This window comes from Sceloporus occidentalis, unplaced genomic scaffold (genome assembly GCF_023333645.1).
Source record: "Sceloporus occidentalis isolate IW3139 unplaced genomic scaffold, rSceOcc1.0.p SCAF_212, whole genome shotgun sequence".
Classification (NCBI taxonomy): domain Eukaryota; kingdom Metazoa; phylum Chordata; class Lepidosauria; order Squamata; family Phrynosomatidae; genus Sceloporus; species Sceloporus occidentalis.
The window spans coordinates 985665-1003851 of NW_028317192.1; positions in this window are offsets into that span (position 1 = coordinate 985665).

Here is an 18187-nt window from a genome sequence, read left to right on the forward strand (position 1 = left end):
GGGTGCCGGGTGCCGGCAAGTTGGCACCCCCCTGATGAGCGGCACCAGGTGCGGACCGCCCCCTCGCCCCCCGCTAGGTACGCTACTGCATTCATAGAAACCCAGAATCTGCCAGCAGATTGTCCCCATTCGGCCCCCCTCTAGTCTCCTGCTGTAAAGACTCAAACCTTAATCAGTCGTTGGTCTCATCTTAGATTCAGGAGCCGTATGTCTATCCCATGCATGTTTAATACCCTCACTGTATTACCCTCTACTGCTTCTGCTGGGAGGCTGTTCCACTTATCTACTACACTATACAAATAAATGTACTGTGACGTAATGTTTTCTTTTTCCCCAGAGAAGCTGGTTCCACCTCTCCCTCTCTGACACACGGGGTCTGATTCTGATTCGGAGTCTGGATCGATCACATAAACTCTACAGTTGTCATTGTGTATGTTTTCTCGTAGGGTATCAGGAAGGGTATAAGGGTAAAATTAGATGCTAGGACCCCCCCCCCCCCTTTTTGCAATTTAACCCCTTTGTCTTGATGAATCACCTGTGAATATTTTTTTAAATACGGGTGTGTTAGTGTATAGTGTTAGAGTGTGTGTTAGTGTATAGTGTTAGAGTGTGTGGGAGTGTATGGTGTTAGAGTGTGTCGGAGTGTATAATGTTAGAGTGTGTGTGTTAGTGTATAGTGTTAGAGTGTGTGTTAGTGTATGGTGTTAGAGTGTGTGTTAGTGTATAGTGCTAGAGTGTGTGGGAGTGTATGGTGTTAGAGTGTGGGTTAGTGTATGGTGTTACAGTGTGTGTTAGTGTATAGTGTTAGAGTGTGTGTTAGTGTATGGTGTTAGAGTGTGTGTTAGTGTATGGTGTTAGAGTGTGTGTTAGTGTATGGTGTTAGAGTGTGCGTTAGTGTATGGTGTTAGAGTGTGTGTTAGTGTATGGTGTTAGAGTGTGCGTTAGTGTATGGTGTTAGATTGTGCATTAGTGTATGGTGTTAGAGTGTGCGTTAGTGTATAGTGTTAGAGTGTGCGTTAGTGTATGGTGTTAGAGTGTGTGTTAGTGTATGGTGTTAGAGTGTGCGTTAGTGTATGGTGTTAGAGTGTGCGTTAGTGTATGGTGTTAGAGTGTGCGTTAGTGTATGGTGTTAGAGTGTGCGTTAGTGTATGGTGTTAGAGTGTGTGTTAGTGTATGGTGTTAGAGTGTGCGTTAGTGTATGGTGTTAGAGTGTGCGTTAGTGTATGGTGTTAGAGTGTGTGTTAGTGTATGGTGTTAGAGTGTGCGTTAGTGTATGGTGTTAGAGTGTGCGTTAGTGTATGGTGTTAGAGTGTGTGTTAGTGTATGGTGTTAGAGTGTGCGTTAGTGTATGGTGTTAGAGTGTGTGTTAGTGTATGGTGTTAGAGTGTGCGTTAGTGTATGGTGTTAGAGTGTGTGTTAGTGTATAGTGTTAGAGTGTGTGTTAGTGTATGGTGTTAGAGTGTGTGTTAGTGTATGGTGTTAGAGTGTGCGTTAGTGTATGGTGTTAGAGTGTGCGTTAGTGTATGGTGTTAGAGTGTGTGTTAGTGTATAGTGCTAGAGTGTGTGGGAGTGTATGGTGTTAGAGTGTGGGTTAGTGTATGGTGTTACAGTGTGTGTTAGTGTATAGTGTTAGAGTGTGTGGGAGTGTATAGTGTTAGAGTGTGTGTTAGTGTATGGTGTTAGAGTGTGTGGGAGTGTATGGTGTTAGAGTGTGTGTTAGTGTATAGTGCTAGAGTGTGTGGGAGTGTATAGTGTTAGAGTGTGTGTTAGTGTATGGTGTTAGAGTGTGTGTTAGTGTATGGTGTTAGAGTGTGTGTTAGTGTATGGTGTTAGAGTGTGTGTTAGTGTATGGTGTTAGAGTGTGCGTTAGTGTATGGTGTTAGAGTGTGCGTTAGTGTATGGTGTTAGAGTGTGTGTTAGTGTATGGTGTTAGAGTGTGCGTTAGTGTATGGTGTTAGAGTGTGTGTTAGTGTATGGTGTTAGAGTGTGTGTTAGTGTATGGTGTTAGAGTGTGTGTTAGTGTATGGTGTTAGAGTGTGTGTTAGTGTATGGTGTTAGAGTGTGTGTTAGTGTATGGTGTTAGAGTGTGCGTTAGTGTATGGTGTTAGAGTGTGCGTTAGTGTATGGTGTTAGAGTGTGTGTTAGTGTATGGTGTTAGAGTGTGCGTTAGTGTATGGTGTTAGAGTGTGTGTTAGAGCAACCAGGATCACCAATCAAATCTATGGAAAAAGCACCCCCTCATGCTTAGAAAGTCCGCCTGAATCAATCAGCAATAATCAGCAATGTAAGAATAGGGGACAGATAACTTATTGGGGAGGAATAATCATGCAGATCCCGAGAACAGGAAGTTAAGACGGCTGCTCCCACATCTAAGGGGAGTTTCTGATCCAAATTGCTTTATGTTATCTGTAAAATGACACGGGTTTACTAAATGCATAGACGGTCACATGTAGGATTTAGAATAAAGTGACAGATCTGCTGTAATTGTGGCCCTTGAGGAACATTTCCTCCTTCTTACCCCTGGTTAGAAAAGCGAGAGACCTCGCCCAGGGCCTTCAGGCTCCACCTGCGGATCTTATGCTATCGAGGAGCGGATAATTCACAAAGTAACATTAGTTCATGCTTTGAAAACCTCACATTTCCCGCCGTCTCGTACGGCTTCGCGGCTTTCAATTCTTTCTTTGTTACATTGTATTACCGTGTTAACCCCTTACGGAAAGGAAAGGGTTATTAATGTCCCCCCCCAGGAAGGTTTTGTCCCATTTCTTCTTCCCAGTCCGCTTTACTCCTTCCACTTATTGTTCTGGACAAAGGATTTATGGAGTTATAGCAGAATTCTAGAAGCCCCCCTTAGTATATCCAAACACAAGAGAAACAAGCCTTTTTTTTTATTGCCGCCGGTGAGCCGATAAAAGAATTTATTTTACCTTTTCTATGGTAACTCGGCGGCGGATCATCATTGTAAAGCCGCATAAAAACCCCGCACCTTATCTGGTAACATCAGCGGCATCTTTAAAATTTAATAGAATTTTTTATTTTTTTTACACTCTTTTAGTGCTCACGTAGGTAGCTTTTTGTCGATTGTTCCCTGTGAAAGTCTTCTTGAGTGGGGTTCCCACTGTGTCACTTTTGTGCGAGTAAAAATCAAGATTATAGGTAACAGAGAGTAGAAAGAAACAGAAGAGAAGGTTAGAACCTCATTTCCGCGTTTAAGGAGAATTTGCCAGCGGGTATCGGTTCGAGACGGTAATACACATTAAAGAGACAGACCCAGAGGTGTCAGCGAGACATTGTGACGGATACAGACAGAGACGCCAAGTTAGGACCACGCTACGAGCGAGCGGAAAAACAGACTCTTCTCCGAACAAACGATTAAAACAAATCTGCGGCCGTCTCTGATTTTATTTTTATAAGTAAACTTGGTGTTAATAATAACAAAATGGAACTTTTTATCTGAACGGCGCGCAGGACGGGGGGTCTTTAATGCCAGGGTAGGACAAAATGTCCATGGGCTATGATGAAAGCACCTGCCTTTCCGAGGAGTATCGTTGTTACCATGTGCCGGAGCGATCACGCCGGGGTCAGAATTACTTAAAAAAAGTTAAAAACCTGTTGAATTATTAGGTTTGAGGGGGGTTTCCTTCTGGTCTTCAAGGAGGGGGAATCACCGAATACATAAGCCTTTAGGTGTTGTTAAAGTGGATCGCCCACCAATTTTTTTTTTTGTATTTGTTATTAATTTTTTATTATCATTGCAAAATATGAATGTAAAACTCGTACAACTTCTTCACGTCATATAATACATCGCAAAGAACAGAAGTCATTTCCCCTTACAAATATTTAACTTATCATTTAGTAGAAAGAGATTTAGGGGGAAAAAAACATGTTTTACTCGCAAAACATCTGAATCTTTGCATCCACGAGAAAAAAAAGAAAAAAAAAAAGAAGACTTACCAACATATTGGTCCAATCTAGTATTAGATCTCAGGATAACTAGACATAGAGCAAATATCATATTTATTTAGGGATTCTATTTTTTGGGGGGCCATTCTCACCAAAAAGCTGACTTTGAAGGATGTGAAAAATATGTTTTCATGTACATTGCTCTGTTTTTCTTTTTTACCCCAGTTGTAGTTTTTGCCCCCATAATATAAATGTTTTCAGGCAGCTGCATATTAGCCGTTTGTATGATCCTCGCTCTGTTATCTGATCCCCAATCTACTAAACCCCAGACTCCTTATCATACTGCCTGTGGGTAACAATAGAATGGCTCAGTCTTAATCATTCAGTCAGACTCTCTGACTAATGAAAGAGAGGGTGGTAGATCAGTGGAACAGCCCCCCAGCGGAAGTGGTAGAGGGTAATACAGTGAGGGGATTAAACATGCACGGGATAGACATACGGCTCCCGAATCTAAAACAAGACCAACCAAAACTTCCTTCCGTTCCATCTCAGTCTCTGACTCTCTAGTGTTGGATTCCGGTCTCTTGTTGTAACTTTTCCTCTCCTTTGAAATAAATTCCCTCCCGTCCTTTGTATTTATCTTTTATTATACTTTTCGATCCACGTGAAACATAGTGACAGATTTGTGAAACAAAATACAAACAAATCCTTTATGGATTTAAATGTTTCTATCACATCCGCTCTCTCACTTCCTTCCACGCGCTCTTTTTGCAGAGCAGCTGTTGGTGGTCTGCAGATAAGATAGAAATTTCATACTTTGCACAATGGTTTGTGCCTGAGAAAAAGGGAAGAAATATCCAGATGTCGGCGTCTGTTCACGTTTGCTGGACAATGGACGCCCTGTACCCAGAGGCATGCGAGATATTTTTAACAAAAAAAAAAATTACGGCACAAATGCTTTTTTGGCCGTCATATGTTCTGTTTTTACACCTCTCATAAATCTGTGTAATCCGAACCCAAAATGTGTTTCCTCTCTTGGTCTGGCAGGATTAAGTTTCAAAAATCCCTCTTCCAGATCACCCATAAAAAGAACGTATCCATATTGGCCAATTCTTTCGCTACGGTGTAAACCACCAGATTAAAAAAAGTGAGCAGCTCCGTGTTCAGATCCATTGGGTGAATCAAGGTCATTGTTGTGTCTGTATCTGTCTGGTTAGGAAGGCAAATCTCTTTTTTTTTTTGGACCCCTAATCACTGTTCCCCTTTCTCCTTCACTGATGGAGGACCTGGATATGAGGGTTTCACAGGCCCCAATGATTGGGTGTACTCACTAAGAAGTCAGTGGTCAGTTAAGTGTCAACTTAACCAGACTTGGCTTCGAATCACAAACCTGTGAGTGCCTGGCACTTTAAACTTTGTGGGTTATAGGTAAGGGCATGTGAGTTTGACAGCCCCAGCTATCGTGTGCATTGAAGAGCACATGATGGCTGGATTGTCCCTTTAACTAAAGTTGTAGGAAAGAGCGGTGCTACATCACTTATCTCCGCTTCTTTGCTCGTTTTTTCAAAGGCTGGTGCCGCCGCTACGTTTGAATCTATGATTTATTAATGGTGCCTTGTGTCTGAACGGACGCCTGCAAAGATCTGAATCTGTTGGGCCAATCCAACCCGGCCAAGCCTAGAGTCGGAAAGACAGAAGAAAACGTCTCAGATGGCCTCCGTTTTTTCACTCTTACACTTTGAGATTTTGTGTCAATAACTTGATCTGGAAATATAAGAAAAATAAAAGTCACAGGAAAGATTTTTTTTTATAACCTTTCACTTGTCGAACTTTGAAACCCATCGTTTGGAAACGCACTCAGAGCTCAACAAGTTAAAATAAAGGGTTTTCACCGCGTTTTCATCGCTTTGGAACTGAAATGCTCTTTTGCCAAGTGGGACTGGCTCTCCGCCGATGCCTCTCCTTGCGCTTTCACGGTATTGTCTACAATGGTTTCCCGTGTTACTTAGTTTGTACATCAATTCCGTTGCCTTTTAGCTTTTTCCCCCCCTGTGCCTCTTAGAGGCCGTCGCGTTCATTCACCAATAGAGCCATTTACACGCCATTTCACCCCTCTCTGTCTTTTCTCTTTCACGAAAAGCAACTGTGTTCTCAATCAAAGACCCTCCTGACAAAGGCGGCTGAGTGTTAGAGCATTGGTTTGGAATAATACAGAAGCCTACTTATCGCACACCTGCAAAACACCCATTCCTTTCACAGGGCGTTGAAAGGCTTCTATTTTCCCTCGGCTTTGTACCGTGTCCTATTGCTCACTTAACCTTGGGGCTTCACGTAGGTTCATCTCCGTTTCTACCTGTAGAAGCTTTGAATTCCTTTGTTGGTCCTACGTATACGTTTATGGCAGCCGCCTGACAATAACGCCAATACGAGTGGGCTTTTACTTTGCATACACTCTATCCCTGAGTGGGTGAGTCTCCAAGGCAGTGTTAGGTTGGCCAGATGGCTGAGGACTACCCGAAAAAGCAAAAAAAAGTCTTGGTCCACGGCTTGGGAAACACCAAGTATTAATGGGTAATTTTATCCTGGAAATGTTAGGCGAGCTTTAATAACCTTAAAATAATATTATGCAGCCACCATCAACGGTTGCGTTCACAGAGGAGGCTCTATTACAGCCGTTGGAAACAAATATATTATCTCTGGCGGCTGCCACGGCAGAAGGTCATCTTCTGCTCCTCAAGAAACACGGAAGTGGATTCTCGGACCTCCATCCCATCGCCATTCTACTCATTCCCCCACCATTATTGTTTTACATTTCTATCTTCCACCAGTGATTGATGATGACCTCTATGGTCAATGTCTAACCCAGGATTCCAGAATTCTTAACCCCAATCCAGGCAGATTCTCAGGATTTTTACCCCAATCTCAGGGTATCAGAGTAAATAGGCCGATTCTCAGGGTCGCACATTCTGGAGCCGACTCATATTCATATTCTCCTCTGATTTAATCATATCTGAGCATCCAGATGGGTGCTTTTCTCCCTACTATATCACAGCTGGAATCCCTGCTTGAATACAGGTGACTTCATTCTGAATATCTTTACCTCCCAACAAGGCACGGTTTCCATAAAGTACATTATTAGAGACATTTGGCTGCCACCATTACCGTGCTTCAATATTCTATGAGGAAATGAAAGATGATACAAAATATCAATCCTTTGTTACGTCGAGAAGCGCTGCCAATGGTGACAGAACGGTAACATAAACCGTTTCTTAAAGCGCAAACAGTCTGCGGGTTGTTTCGGAGCTGTCCCGGAGAGCTAGCAATTCAACCTTCAACCGATCTCGATCGGAAAATGGCGGCTGACGAATTCCCCATTGTCTAAAAGACTCAAGATTGTCATTTGGAAAGTAGGTTGCTTCAACTTTGAAAAAAAGAAAAGAAAAGAGAAAAAACCCCCGGTTCCAACTCTTGAAAGAAGCTGCGTTCCTTTACTCTGCGTCTTTGATCACAGCGCGGTCTTATTAAATCTCGTGTTTTGTCTTAGCCGTCATGCCTCACAACAGTCACCTATAAGGCCTCCCGTTACATAATTTCTCCCGATAAATGAGCCAAGAAAGCTGGATACCTCTTTGTATTTTAATACGACTACTTTGTACTTCTCGATGTAATCCAAAGGCCGCGGCGCAGTGTCTCCGCACCTCCGCTCTCTTCTGATTTAATTATTAAGCCTTAGAGCGAAAAAAAAAAACGCCTTCAAAGGACGCTTTTCTGTGCAGGCCTCGATAGAGCGAAAAAAAAAGGAGAAAAACATTTTAAGCTGATGAGCTGACACTTGTAGACGCAAATATATTAAATAAATCATGATTCGTTTTGGGGCATAGTCAGACTTACATCAATTTTCCGAAAAAGCAAGATTCTAATGAGTGACAGGCCGGTGTTTTCTGCCACTTCCGCAAGTAATGGCCCCGAGCTGACACAGCTCTGTGGGAGCCTAATACTTCTGAACAAAAGTTGTTTTGGAGCGAGAAAGACAAGGTAAAAAATCCCAAGGTGACTGCAAGGAACGTCTAACGATGGGAAGTCATATTTACAGGCAGGAGAGATAGGGGCAGTGACAGCTGCCATAGACTGATTATAATAAATACTGGAGATGAAGTAGAGGATGACAGGTAGGAGATAAAGACAGGGTCTGAAAGAACTTCGAGTAGTAGTAATAATAATAAGAATTACCGTTATATTAACGTTATTATTTTATTCTTTAAAATCTATTTTTATTTATTCATTATTTTTTTTATGTATTTATAATTTTTTATTTATTCATTATTTTTTTATTTATTCATTATTTATTCATTTTTTTATTTTATTTATTCATTATTTTTTATTTATGTTGCACCAAAAATGTCCTTTTTTACAGTCCCTGCGTTCAAAGGGTCTGACAGAACTAGAACCGACAAAGACAAACCGATACAATTATTGTTATTTAATATTTTATATTTAATATCTATTTCTTTTCCGCAAATTTTTTCATGTTCTAAATGTTTTTTTTTACATTATTTTTTGAATAATGCTTCCAATCCCAGAAAAAAATTGGTAACATGGTAATTCTTCTCAGAACGTTGATTTCTTATTCGTAGAACATTCGTTTTTGCAAGGAAAGAACAGGAAAAGGTTGTTTTGCAGAGGTTTAAAAAAAAAAAAAGAGAGCAGGATAGAATATTTTGGATGTTTGAGATTAAGTGAAATGAACGTCTGGTGCAAATTATTTAAAGGAGTAGTCCCACAAAAAAAAAAAAATCACTGAGCATAACCCCCAGATCTGTATAAAGTAATAACCACCCAGTGCTGTATACAGTAATATAACCCCCAGCGCTGTATACAGTAATATAACCCCCCAGCACTGTATACAGTAATATAACCCCAGCACTGTATACAGTAATATAACCCCCCAGCGCTGTATACAGTAATATAACCCCCAGCGCTGTATACAGTAATATAACCCCCAGCGCTGTATAAAGTAATAACCCCAGCGCTGTATACAGTAATACCGTATTGGCTCGGATATAGGCCGCACTTTTTTCCCCCACTTTAAGTCTTTAAAGTGGGGGTGCGGCCTATATTCGGGGTCTAGCGCCCGATGCCCGGGACATGCAGTCCCGGGCGCCGGGCAGACAGCGGGGTTAGGATACAGATCCCCCGCAGCGGTGCAGGGGACCTGCATCCTACTCCTCGATACGCTCAGACAGCCTCCCCTGCCAGCACTTTCCACGGGGGGGGGTGCTGGCACGGGGGGTTGTCTAAGCGCATCGCGCGGATGGTCACCGGCTGCGGAGGTTGTTTACCCGCATCGCCGCAGCCGGTGACCGTCCGCACGATGCGTTTTTACCTCTGCCCCCAAGACTTACCAGAGGAGACTCGCGGGTGTCTTGCGGGGCCGGCGGTGGACATCTATGCAATACGCGTACACAACTTGTTGTATACAGTTGTATACGCTTATTGCGTAGATGTCCCCTGCCGGCCCCGCAAGACACCCGGGAGTCTCCTCTGGTAAGTCGGGGGGGGGCAGAGTGGCAGCATATCTCGGGGGGGGGGGAGGAGGACAGTGGCAGCATGTTTTTTTGGTGCTTTTAAAAAAAAAATAAATCTTTTTCTTTAAAAAAGCACCAAACTTTTAGGGTGCGGCCTATATACGGGGGTGGCCTATATCCGAGCCAATACGGTATAACCCCCAGCGCTGTATACAGTAATAACCCCCCAGCGCTGTATACAGTAATATAACCCCCCCAGCACTGTATACAGTAATAAAACCCCCAGCACTGTATACAGTAATATAACCCCAGGGCTGTACACAGAAATATAACCCCAGCGCTGTATACAGTAATATAACCCCCAGGGCTGTACACAGTAATATAACCCCAGCGCTGTATACAGTAATATAACCCCTGCGCTGTATACAGTAATATAACCCCCCTGCGCTGTATACAGTAATATAACCCCAGCGCTGTATACAGTAATAACCCCCAGCGCTGTATACAGTAATATAACCCCCAGCGCTGTATACAGTAATATCCCCCAGCGCTGTATACAGTAATATAACCCCCCAGCGCTGTATACAGTAATAACCCCCAGTGCTGTATACAGTAATATAACCCCCCAGCGCTGTATACAGTAATATAACCCCCCCAGCGCTGTATAAAGTAATATAACCCCCAGCGCTGTATACAGTAATATAACCCCCCAGCGCTGTATACAGTAATAACCCCCAGTGCTGTATACAGTAATATAACCCCCCAGCGCTGTATACAGTAATATAACCCCCAGCGCTGTATACAGTAATATAACCCCCCAGCGCTGTATACAGTAATATAACCCCCAGCGCTGTATACAGTAATATAACCCCCAGCGCTGTATACAGTAATATAACCCCCTGCGCTGTATACAGTAATGTCGGTCAGTGACAAAAACCTGGTTTTAGCTCATTTTGTTCCAATAAAACCCCTTCTGCAGACCAGGAGGCGCCATTGTTGTCAACCAGAGGCTCAAACACCACACTGAGCCGATGCTTTATGGCAATGCTAATGAAGTCTGTTCCTCCATAGACTTTCAGTAGTCAGACTGTCCGACTGGGTGATTTAGACCAAGCCATTCTATTGTTTCCTTCAAGGCAGTATGATTTTGCGCATTGTACTAATCATGACTGGAATGATCTTTCCCCCCAATGTTTGCCCCGCTGTATTATTATACTGTGTTTTTATGCCAGGGACGCAATTTGGTTTATCTTAGTAAAAAGATTCATCATCTCGTTTTATTATTTAGTACATTAATGAATTTAGAACATTAATTCATCTCTCGCTACTCAATAGTTACTCATCTCAAGAGCACTTCAAGCTTTAATTTAATTCACCCGCATGTCAATATGTCATTTTGAATTAGGGTTTTTTTCCCCCCTTATATTTGCATTTATTTTGACTTATGTAGCTTTATTAAGTTTACAGTGTTGCTTTTTATTACCAGCCTATTGTAAGAAATGTAATATTTCTAATTTATTTTTAAAAAGTTCAAAATAATTAAATAATGTATCAAAAAAAGCAAGAATTAGAGAAAAAAAAAACTCCTGGAATAAAAGCAGCTCATCTCATGGTGACTGGTTGAGTCATACTGGCCATGAACATAATTTAATGTATTATCTGCCTGGTTTTGGTACTAAAAAAAAAAGGAAAAAAAATCAAAAATTTTAAAAGTTCAATAGAAAATTAATAAAAGAACAAGTTTAAATCAGGTCACGCTGCACTTGGAAGGAACATTCTCTCAGATTCTCTTTGCTTCATTCTGATGCCTATAAAACTTTTTTTTTTTAAAAATACACCAAAAAAGTCCATATTTAATGCTTGTTTTATGCTTTTTTTTATTTTAGCCATTAGCACATGTCACTATTTTGTGAATATTTGGAATTATGTGAATTTTTTAGAACTCAATGTTGCTCTATTCTTCATTCATATATATATATATATATATACACTTTGGGCGCTATAAGGAGTTGCAATTCGCTTAAAAATGGGTTAAAATAGTTCTTTGTGCTCTGATTTTCCTGCAGCTCCGCTCTCTTTGAACGCTTCGTAGATATTGGTTGTTGGGATCATTAGACAAGCATAGATTTACTGAAAACACAATAAAGGGGGCAAAAAACCTTTCAAATTAAAAAAATTAATTACGTTTAGAAATTTCCCCTTTCATGATCGAGTGAATATTCTGCACAGCCTGATAAATCTGGATTAACTATAATTCTTTAATAATTGTGTGCTAGGCAGTGTTAAGAATTGGCAATTTTTTGGTTTTCAATTGAAGCAAAATTGGTTAAAAGGCTGGGATACCCCAGGAGAATGCTGGGTGGTTTGGCTATATTGCAATAATGTTATAATTATTTATTCAAGGTCACTTCCGTGGGGATTGTTTCATATCCAATCATATATTTTCACCAAAGTGGTTAACTCTTAAATGTAATTATTATATTTTTTTATAGAACTTAACTATATTGGTTGATACATATTATTTCCTGCAGTCAAATATATTCACTTAACAAAGGGCTAAAGAGACATCAGCAAGCGTAGAAGCATTCACACTGCTGTCTGTACCACATTGGTTGAAATGAGCTTCTGCTGTGGCAATGTGGTTCTGTCTCTGTTAATATCAATCAGTCTTTCTTTTAATTCTGTTAGACTCGGGGTGGTCAGAAGTGGACCGTCGTGCGTCGCGCTGGGGTTATGAGATTTAAACGGTTAGCTGTCATTGTTGGGATTTATTTTCTGCGGGAACTGAATTTCATATCTGAGAAGATGATTTTTAGCAGAGGTCTGGAATTGAGCCCAAAACATTTCTGACCCCTGGATAGAGGTCATAATGTCTCTAAATGGTCAATGTGAGATGTTCATTAGACGTCCCAAAAGGTGAAGTATTTGGACTAAAAGCGGTCTTTTTGGTTGACATGAATAGACCTCTTATTATTAAAAATTATTACCCAGACTTTACAAACCTATTGGGTGGAACAAAGGCATAAATAACAAAAAAAAAAAAGAAAAGAAAATGAAATAAAAAACAAAAAGAGAAGAGGAACTCTTTTCATTCTACTTTCTACTAACGACCCAAAAGCCATTCTCGACAGGTTAGGACATTTTGTTAATCGCCACCTAAAAAAGGAACCTCCTTTGATCCCAAATAAAACAAATTAAAAAAAAGATTTGATAAAGTAAAAAAAAAAAAGAAACTCATTCGTTTGATAGATTCCCCATCAACACCAGTCGGAACACTGAAACAAAGGTGCTTGGCAGGTTAGCAAAGCTCCAGCTCCGGAACGTCACTCTCGGAGCCGGCTGCGGGCATACCCACGGGGAAGTTGACTAACTGCATTTATCCTGCAGGCTAGAAGCAATTGCTAAAGGTTTCAGACTTTTTCCTTCACACTCGGAAACAGAAACTTTATTTTCTCTCGTGAGAGAATTGATGGAGTGACATCTGTCTTGCGCATCCACAAAAAAGTGCTAGTTTTAGTTTTTAATACCCTGTAATCCTTAATAATAATATTATTATGTATTATTTATACATGGCTCTGGTGGGGTTGAGTGTGATCTCTATAAGTTCCCCCAAAGCGTGGTCTTCATGCAAGTTCTTCATCTTGTGGTTCTAGACTAATTAACTTGGGAGAGAAGGATTTCGTGACAACCAAGTTAACTTAAGTGTAACAATCAATAAATTAAAGCGTTTTTGGAAGAATCTGTTGGGTTTTTGCATGTGATCGATAAGAACGACGCCGAACGACAACAACCCAAGCAGGGAAAAAGGAGACATCTTAAAGTGAACTTAAAGTTGGCTTGTGTTGTAACATTGTTTCTATTTTTCATAAAAAATTCTTATTTTAGTGTTTTAGTTTTTGAAATATTTCATTTTACAAATAAGGGATTATTTTACGACAACTTAACTGCACAAAAGGGTAAAAGCCCCTGTTCTGAAGCCCCCTGTGCCTGCATATCCACCTGATTATGTTCAATATATACACAATTATATAGAAAAACACATAATGCTGCAAGAAAGGAGGTGGCGAGCCCCGCGGTCGAGTTACTGGACGTCCATTCGCTGCATTAAATGCGTTCATAATGAGGTCCAATCAAATACAGATGGAAGAACGGAATTGGTGTCATTAGCAGACATAACCCCCCGAGACGTTTATGTGGTGGGCCGTTGATAACGTCAGACATTACCTCATCTCTCAAGCCCTGGCCTCTAATTATCGGAGGTTGGATTATTTTGCCTCCTTTAAGAGAAGAGTTTCTCCCGTCACAAAATCCATGAAATGGGCTGAATTCTGATTTATAAAAAAAAGAGACCTGAGAACATTTATTGTATTTAAGAAATGGGATATTTAGCAAATATGGAGAATGAGACATGAAACAAATGAAATAATACATTCTTTAGAGCATTAACTGTATCAATATTTTTTTTTTGATAGCTGGAGAGATTATTAAAAATACTCTTGGATAAAATGTCATTCTAAGCCCTCATTTTCCATTAGAATGGAGGAAACCATTGAATAAATGAGATGAGCTCAACGTTCGTTACACCGGAATTGTTATTATTATTATTATTATTATTATTATTATTATTATCAATAAATAAATGGTGACATATTGGTTTCCAATAAAATCAGGTTTCAGCAGTCCATACTTTGAAGAAAGGGCAATAATTACCTTTAATGTTACTTCTTATGAGTATTATTCTATATACACATTTTATTTGTGTTCTTTTTAAGAAAAAGGCAATTTATTTGTGCCTATGCCTTAATTTTGCATTGTTTCAGCTCTGTTAATTAATTATTTTTTTAAATACATTTGATTTAGAACCTTATTGATGATTTATTTATTTAAAAGAGTCATCATGGTCATTTTTTTAAAAATAAGTGCAATATCCCTGAAAATGCTCATTATTTTATAGCTATAAATATTTTTTAGGGAGCATTTTATTTACAAGACAAATGAAGAATAGATTGTTAGAAAATATGTAGCTATTTAAAGCCTATAAATTCAGTGCATAAAAGCCATCCCCAAAATCCAGGGATTTCACCCTAATAATGAGCAGGGTGGCAGCCTTGTCATTGGCTCTTCTGGCCAAGTATAATTGCACTTGCCGGGGCATTTAATCTCCTCGAATGTGCTGACGCGAACAATTAGAAAGCAGCTAACTTTGTTTCTTACAATATCCTCCAATATATCAACAGCTTAAAATTGGATTGTTGGCTCTTGGACCCAGAGGCGGATTAAGCTTCTCAGATCCTTATGGGATATATATTTTTAGGATAATAGGATTATTATTACCGTTTAGTTCCATTATTTCCCTCCACATATACAGTTTGAGGGTTTGAATTAAACGCGCTGTTTAGGATTTTGACTTTGCGGTTAAGAAGTTGACGTCCAGATGTTGAATTTTAAGACCCGTTTAGAAAGGTAGCCGTGGTCTTATTTCGGGGTTTCTGATTTATACACATGTTGGATGATATTAGACTTGGGTGGTTGGCAGATCACCAAAAAGACCATTAACGGGGGGGGCGCACAGGAACGGGGGGGGGGATACACCGTTCCTTGTCCCGTCATGCAGCCCTTTAATTCCTAAATCCAAGGAAATTCTTTCTATAAAGCTGAGGAGAGCGCACGCTCGGCAGTCAGAAACGTACAAATGTACAATAAAAGCAGAAATAAGCAGAAAAAAAGACCTTTTGTAGATTTTTCAGACTTTTAAGCTCCTGCAAAAAATATTACAACATCCAAACCTCAGTGACAGCGCCAACCCCCCATTTTTTAAAGGCAGGGTAGACGCCTGGGGCAAATTCCACCGGTGAAAACGGACCTTAAATGAAGCGGTAATTAATCAAGGTCGCTTTATTTTGGGTTTCGTTAAGGAGGTCGCTTGAGTTGTGAGATCTTCCCGAAAGAGAATTACTCACCTTAACACCGAACGGCGTGCAAATGGGCCAAAGATGATTGGGACACATTTTTCGGTTCGTTTTTGGCCATTGTTTTTTGGGAAAGAATAACTTTCCCTGCCCATTCGGTTTGGCCGAGTATTCTGGGGCATTTTTAATTCGGGAAGGCAATATTTTGGCCCAGTGCCCACACTCACTCTCACTCACTCTCATTGAAAGATCTGGAAGAGATTCCCAGCTGGGTTACGTCTGCAGAGAAGAGGACGAAGATGGAAAATTGAAGAAAGACGAGAGAAGAGAAGGGAGAAGATCAAAGATGAAGAAGATGTGGAATCAGATGGCAGAGAGTGTGAGAGTGAGTGAACGAGAATAAGAGTGAGTGAGTGAGAGTGAATGTGGGTGAAAATTCTGAGCTTCTTGCTTCATTTTCATCCAATTTGTGGGGATGTCTGGCCTCATTTGTATGAATCAGCGAATTTACCAAACATTTGCAATTCATACAAATTTGAATACACATGTCTAATAGAAACTCAGATCCTGCCGGCAGATCGGCCCCCATCCGGCCCCCGTCTAGTCGCCCGTTTCTCCTGCTGTAAAGATTCAAACCTTAATCAGTCGTTGGTCTCGTCTTAGATTCAGGAGCCGTATGTCTATCCCATGCATGTTTAATCCCCTCACTGTATTACCCTTTACCACTTCTGCTGGGAGGCTGTCCCACTTATCCACCAACCTAGTACCTATTAAGACAATCAGTGAATTATTAATTAAACCAGTCCATTAGTCAACGACATCACAAGGCTCAAATTTTTTTGTATAGTATCTAAAAGTAACATAATTATCAGAGGCTAAAGTCTTCCTGTAGTTGGCTTGGAGACTCCTAGCGAGGACTCCGTGTCTTTACTGTCTCCAGATGTTTCCCAGTTAGTTGAAGGTGGGTTTTTTTGGCAAAGAGCCGCCATGAACTTTGAACCCAAGCCTGGATACATTGTTTCCAGCAAACCACCTGCAGATCGCGTGAGCGGGTCTGGGGGCTTCAGCTGGGTGGAGGTCGTTATTCAGAAAGAATGGGACCAAAAACGTACAAAAAGTAAAGGCTGATGTCATCCCGAGGACACAAAAAGGGTGAAGCGTCTACTATTTATCTCCAAGTCAATGAAGAACAGAATAACTCCTTTTGTGGCAGAAAAGCAAAGACTTTGTGGAGGATACAGTCAGACGAGTCGGCCAGAGGACGGCAGTTAAACCAGAGAGGGTTTCACCCGGCAAACTACAAATAACACCGGGAAACGAAGCATGACGACTGGCCTAAATCCCCTTAAAAAGTCTCTGTATGTTATGCTAATCACATGCATGGGATAGACATACGGCTCCTGAATCTAAGACGAGACCAACGACTGATTAAGGTTTGAGTCTTTACAGCAGGAGAAACGGGGGACTAGACGGGGGCCGGATGGGGCCGATCTGCAGACAGATTCAAAAGTGGTTCCATTGCAGCAAACGATGGTTCTTGCCAAATGGAAGTTTTTTTGGCTGTTATGGTAATGAGACTATTTGTAAAACTTTGCACCAGAATCACCTTTTAAACACGCTGAATGTATACAATGGTTTTGGGGTCTGCACTCCCCAGAGGGGGACTATATGGAGTCTGGGAACGGCCCGGAGATGTCGGAAAAAACGCCTTTTTTATAGGGAATTTCTTCCTTTTTTTTGAAAAATACTCTGCCGGGAAAAAATGAATAGGGAAAAAAATGTGAAAAAAATGATTCTAATGAAAAATGTTAATTAACTTTATTACACTATTATGTTGTCAGAATAGGCAAACGAGCAATATTTAAAGGGACGTTATGACGGCATCACAAAGTTCATTCATTAAAGCTGCCTGCAGCTCATGACAGCTCCCATGATATACATCCACACATATATTTATAAATTTAATATAATATAAATATGTTTTGGGTCCTCTTTATGAACGTTTATTAAATTCTATTCTAAATTCTAGCTTTCTAGGTGTATTTTGTGGCGAATACCCGTAACAGTTAAATCTCACTCCACTTTTAATCTACTTCAGTGAGTTATCTTATCAATTATACATAAAAAGGAAAATATCACTAAAATCGCTCCTCTATAACCCGTATACGAGTCTCATCGAGACGCTCCATTCATAATCCCCTGCTTCATTCTCTTACAGTGACGTAAGTTTTTTGAGATGGAAAAGGTAATTTAAATATTATCTTTTTCTTGGCTGAAAAAAAGTTTCTAATGAAAATTTTTGAAAGTTCAAAATGTTTGCCCGTTATGGCACAAACTAGCACCGGAATATATACGCATCCCCCCTCCCCTCCCCCAAAGTAACATATGATGGGGCAAACATATGGTTCTACTTCACCTACTTGTACATCCCAGGGTCGCACAGTCTTCACATTCTCCTCTGATTTAATGATATATTTGCACCCAGATTGCTGCTTTTCTTGCTGCTCTGTCACATCTGGAATCCCTGCTTGAATACAGGTGACTTCTTTCATGTCTTTATCTCTGACAAGTCTTGGGTTCCATAAGGATCACTCTTGGAGCCGTTTTGCCGCCGCCGTTAGCGAGCCGGTGTGTTGGGCTATTAAATTCCAGATATTATAATTCGCTTTGCTGTTGGCTTTTATCGTTCTAATTTGTTACAGAATTCTCACCGCTAATTAAACAGATCACGGCTCCATCCAGCACATGGTTTTTTTTTTAAACATTTTTCAACAACCTAAATAAATTTGAATATCTAAAATTGTTGGAACTACCGTTTCTAGTTAACTATTATTTCATCCCGTTGCAGTA